This window comes from Cebus imitator, unplaced genomic scaffold (genome assembly GCF_001604975.1).
Source record: "Cebus imitator isolate Cc_AM_T3 unplaced genomic scaffold, Cebus_imitator-1.0 Scaffold354, whole genome shotgun sequence".
NCBI lineage: Eukaryota > Metazoa > Chordata > Mammalia > Primates > Cebidae > Cebus > Cebus imitator.
This window is the reverse complement of record NW_016107669.1, coordinates 185,537-190,042: the sequence shown is the minus strand read 5'-3', so window position 1 is coordinate 190,042 and position 4,506 is coordinate 185,537. Positions and strand designations below refer to the sequence as shown.

General features: G+C 35.4%; 1 pseudogene; it reads left to right on the top strand.

Moving 5' to 3' along the window:
- Nucleotides 1–3,205: 3,205 nt before the first annotated feature.
- On the top strand, nucleotides 3,206–3,459 carry LOC108287772 (annotated as a pseudogene).
- Nucleotides 3,460–4,506: the final 1,047 nt, after the last annotated feature.

Here is a 4,506-nt window from a genome sequence, read left to right as displayed (position 1 = left end):
GATTCTAAATGGACTAAAGTTCAGAATCACTGTTCTAATTAACATAAGTTAACCAACCTTATATGTTATGCTTTGTTATTGTTCTGTTATTATTTGTTATTATTTTGACTAATTTTTTAAAAAGACCTAAAAGTAATCCTCAAAATTGGAAATTTGTGGAAGTATTTTGGTCTGGATATCACAAAATTTTGGGAATTAATTTAGATTTGTAGGCCTTACTTATTCTATGTTCCAATCCCTGAGTTATGTTCAGAACTGGCTCAGGCGTTGAGGACAGAGAAAGGTTTTCTCTACTGAAATGCCTGCTCAAGTGAATCCATTATTACTTGCTGTTGATTGCAGCCTCTGCTTCACAGGCAGGCTGAAGATTTAATAACAGAGCCATCCCAGTGAGGCTTATTGGACTTATGATACCATTACTTTGGCCTCTTCCCCGTCAAGCACATCAGGTGGAGATCAGATTACATGTATATAGCACAGAAGAAAGAAATCCCTGGATAAGTAGCCTTTGATTCACACATGCTCTGCTGATATGTCCCAGAATAAATGGCAAAGAGCATGAAGCAACTAATTATTTCTCATTAATCTTATCAATTAAAGTGTCATTATATATTCACTTGTTAGATACATTCTCTTGTCCATTTCTTAAGAGTATCGCAAAGTGTAAAGTCAAAGAGTTCAGTTTAAGAAAACTGATTATATTGTTTATACTCTAGGAGTTTATTATTATTTTTAAATTCTCAGTTACTTGGAGAATTTAGTACCATATAATGTAATATCACATCATGCCAAATCAAGTGGCATATATTCCCTTTTATGAGGGCCCCCCACTTAATTTACTAGGTTATTTTCCTTGGTAACTAATACTTGCATAGATAGAAATGATGTTACTATTCTAGCAATATATGCTTTAGTTTTCTTCATAATAGTAGATTTAATATGAATTTAGGTTGTGCGTAACAAAAATTGAGTTTATTTATGTTGGTGTCCTTGGCATCCAGCAGAGTGGCAAGTAATAGATGGTCAACAATTGATTGTAGATCTGGGATGAATCATGCTTGAATTGTCAGTTATTTCCAAGGAATAGGGACTTTTCACAAACTTCTTAGACAGCTTTCACTTTCTATTCCATCCTGGGATCTTTGTCACATCATAAACTAATATGAAAAGATGTTTCTAAGTTAATGCAGCATATTTTTTGTCAACTTATGCTAATGTTTTCACTTAGCACATCTGGTTGAATCAGAAGCAACTTGAAAACAAATAAATGTGAAAAATATCACTGTCATGGCCTCATAATAATTATGATGGATAGTGATGAGAAGAGGACTCTCAATGAAGACTCTTTTTTAAGTTTATTAATAATTAAATTAATTGATATCAGTTTCTTATCAGCAATAAAGATTACTTTTTGAAAAGATATTTTTGGGAGGCCCACAATTCATACCCATAACTCTGTACTAATAAGTGTCACTTAGAAGAAATAAAAAAGTTTTTCTTCCATAATTTTAGCCTTCCTAATGATTACTGCTAATCTTTGAAACAGCAAGGGCTGTTTTTCAGTATCTTTTCTAATCAGAATGCACATGGCATTCCTCCTTTTTCTTTGCAGTCTACATTTGCCACTATCTCTGTTTCTAATATATTTCCTTGGCTTGAGGTGTAAGATATAAAAATTCTGCAATGAAACGCTATGCTGTGGATCTACGAAAAACCATATTTTGTAGTTGAATTATTCTTCCAATAGAATTATAAATTGTAAAATTTTATAGCTTCCAGTGATATTAATGATCATTAGGACAACTATTTTACTAATGAGAACCCTGGGGTCCAGAAAGGGGTCATTAGATCCACTGATAATTTTTAAATAAAGGATAATTTAAACAAAGTTTTCATTTACATATGGCTCATGCACTGTCTTTCAGAAGCATGGGCATCTGAAAATTATAGTTTTTACTATATGTGGCACTTTACAGGAATTGCTAAAAAAAAAAGGAGACATTTTAGATGTATTTTTTATTTGCCTTGATCTTGATCAAGTTCTGTTATTGTTTTACAGTGAATAGGTGCAAGGAAATTCAAAGATAGGTACATTTTTAAGAATAGTTTTTGGTTGGAACCCAGAACTTGTACATATTTCCATTTTCTTCCTTTCTGAACTCCAAAGTTCATAAGAAAAACCACCAGGGCAAAATTACATTAGAAAAACATAATGTAGATATATCTTATAATGTAGATATAACTTATAATTCCTAAAAATATGCAATTAAAATAATATTAAATGTATTGGGGAATTTGATATTGATGGAAATTCTAGTGTGAAGAATTGTTTCATAAGTACATAACACAAACAAGTTGTAACATCTGAGTATCTAGATTTTCAGTTATTGGGTTAATTTTAAATGTGCTGTAACTATAATTTGCCTTCCTGTTGAAACTAGAACCATCTTTAACAAGTTAAACTGGATGCCTCATTCAACTTTGCTTTTAAACCTAAATTTCATAATTTCTACGTGGTTGCACAAAATCATCTTTTATATTTGTGAAAATGTGAGGCCAGCTACCATTTCTCAAATAGCAGAGTAAAAACAGAGGTAGAAATTTAGCTCTATTAATTTATTAAGGATTTATTTTACCTACTCATACAACAAGCAAGCACAAATAGAAATTAGGAAACACCAAAGATGGAGAGATAAGCCAGAAATACGGTGTGTGGTTGGTGAAACTGGGTGTGATGAGTCCGTTCAGGTCCTTTCTCAGGATGATCAAAACCACAAACATGCAGACACCTCCAGGTTCACGCTAGGTTGGTCAGTGAAATGTGCCCTGAGTGTTTTCTAGGCATTCTGAAGACTTGAAGGGTGCAAGCGTCATCCTCCTTTTCAGGCCCTCCCAGAAACATTTCCTGGTGTATTCCTGAGTCATGACGACTTGTATATATGATAGGATCCCAGGCCTGGGAATCTCCTGAGCAGGGCTAAAGAAAGATGCCCAAAATATAGTCCTGGCAAATCTCTCCTAGTCATTTGGTGGTTAGTCCAGAATTTCTTAATCCTGCTGAAGCGGGCAGGAACACCTATCTCTATAAGTGGATTATCTCCATTTTGGGGTAACCTCTAGGGTTAATCCAGGAGCTTTACAAGCTGTTTGTCTTTTTCCCACTTGTTTCCCTGGTCTGCCCCTGTTCCCTGTGTGCCTTGTTGTCATGCCTCCGAAAATTGAGGAAATCATGAACTTTTGCTCACAGCCCGACCAAAGGATGCCAAATCTGTCAAGATCAAGAAAAAAAGGACAGTGTGAAATTTAAAGTTCGATGCAGCAGATATCTTTATATCCTGGTCAACACTGACAAAGAGAAGGCAGAGAAACTGAAGCAGTCCCTGCCCCTTGGTTTGGCAGTGAAGGAGCTGAAATGAACTAGCCACACTGATTTGAACTGTATTAGAATACCAAAAATCCACCAAAAAGCTGTTTTCACTACGCTTACTGAAATATTATATATATTCAATGAATATTTGCAAATACTAGTAATTTAATGATTCTTTCCTAAGTGCCGGGTTCTGTGCTGGGCATTTTATATGTACTTTCTCACTTAATCCTCACAATGATCATGTGGAATAGATGCTACGGTCAACATCCATATTTTGGAAAAAAGACAACCAAGACTTAAAGAAGGTTAATTCTCCAAAGTCATAAAATGAGTATATTCAAGTGTGTTACCATGATAGTCAGTTACTCTAATACCAAGTTTGCTACCATGTCAATTACTCTCTTTAGTTCCTTTATCTATAGACTGAAGTTGTTCCTTCTTTTCTCTCCTTTAAACTTCTCTTTTGCCTGGTTTACTGACCACATGATCTCAGTGGAGAGTTAAATCTGAAAGTAGGGGATTTCTAGTGAAGGCCGATGGATGCATTTCCTGGTGTATAAATGCATTTATGAGTCTTACATTGACAATTTGCCTGCGCTCCTCCACCACTTTCTCTAGTTGGTGCCTCTGACAAAAATTTTTTTATTACATGCTATATGTGAAAATCCAGAGTCATGTTTGAATATTATATTTGGCTACCTTATTATGTGCTGTATATGAATACCAGTTCACCCACTCAGGTGAAAGAAACGTAACTACAGACAGAGAAACATATCATGCCTTTAATCTGTCAAAGTGGTAGAAATTCAATATCAGCTTGAAGCTCCCATCTTTCTCCTGTGCTAAATTACAAAGCATTAGGGGACAGAGTGAGGGTTTGAAACTTCTGTCCTTGAGTCAGTTTTCCCTGTAGGTTACTATTGAGAAATCCACCATTTGCTGGTCCCAGGCCACCACGTTAATAATTCCACACATGTTACTGCTAAGATGCGCCTGTCCATGAATTTCTTGTGTGTCAAACCTGAGGGCTCAGATTCACTGTTGCCTCTGTGCCACACATCATCTGCAACCTCCAAGGCTGTCCATGACCTTCTCTGGTTGAGTGATGTTCTCCAAATTTCAGTCTTTTTCCTACT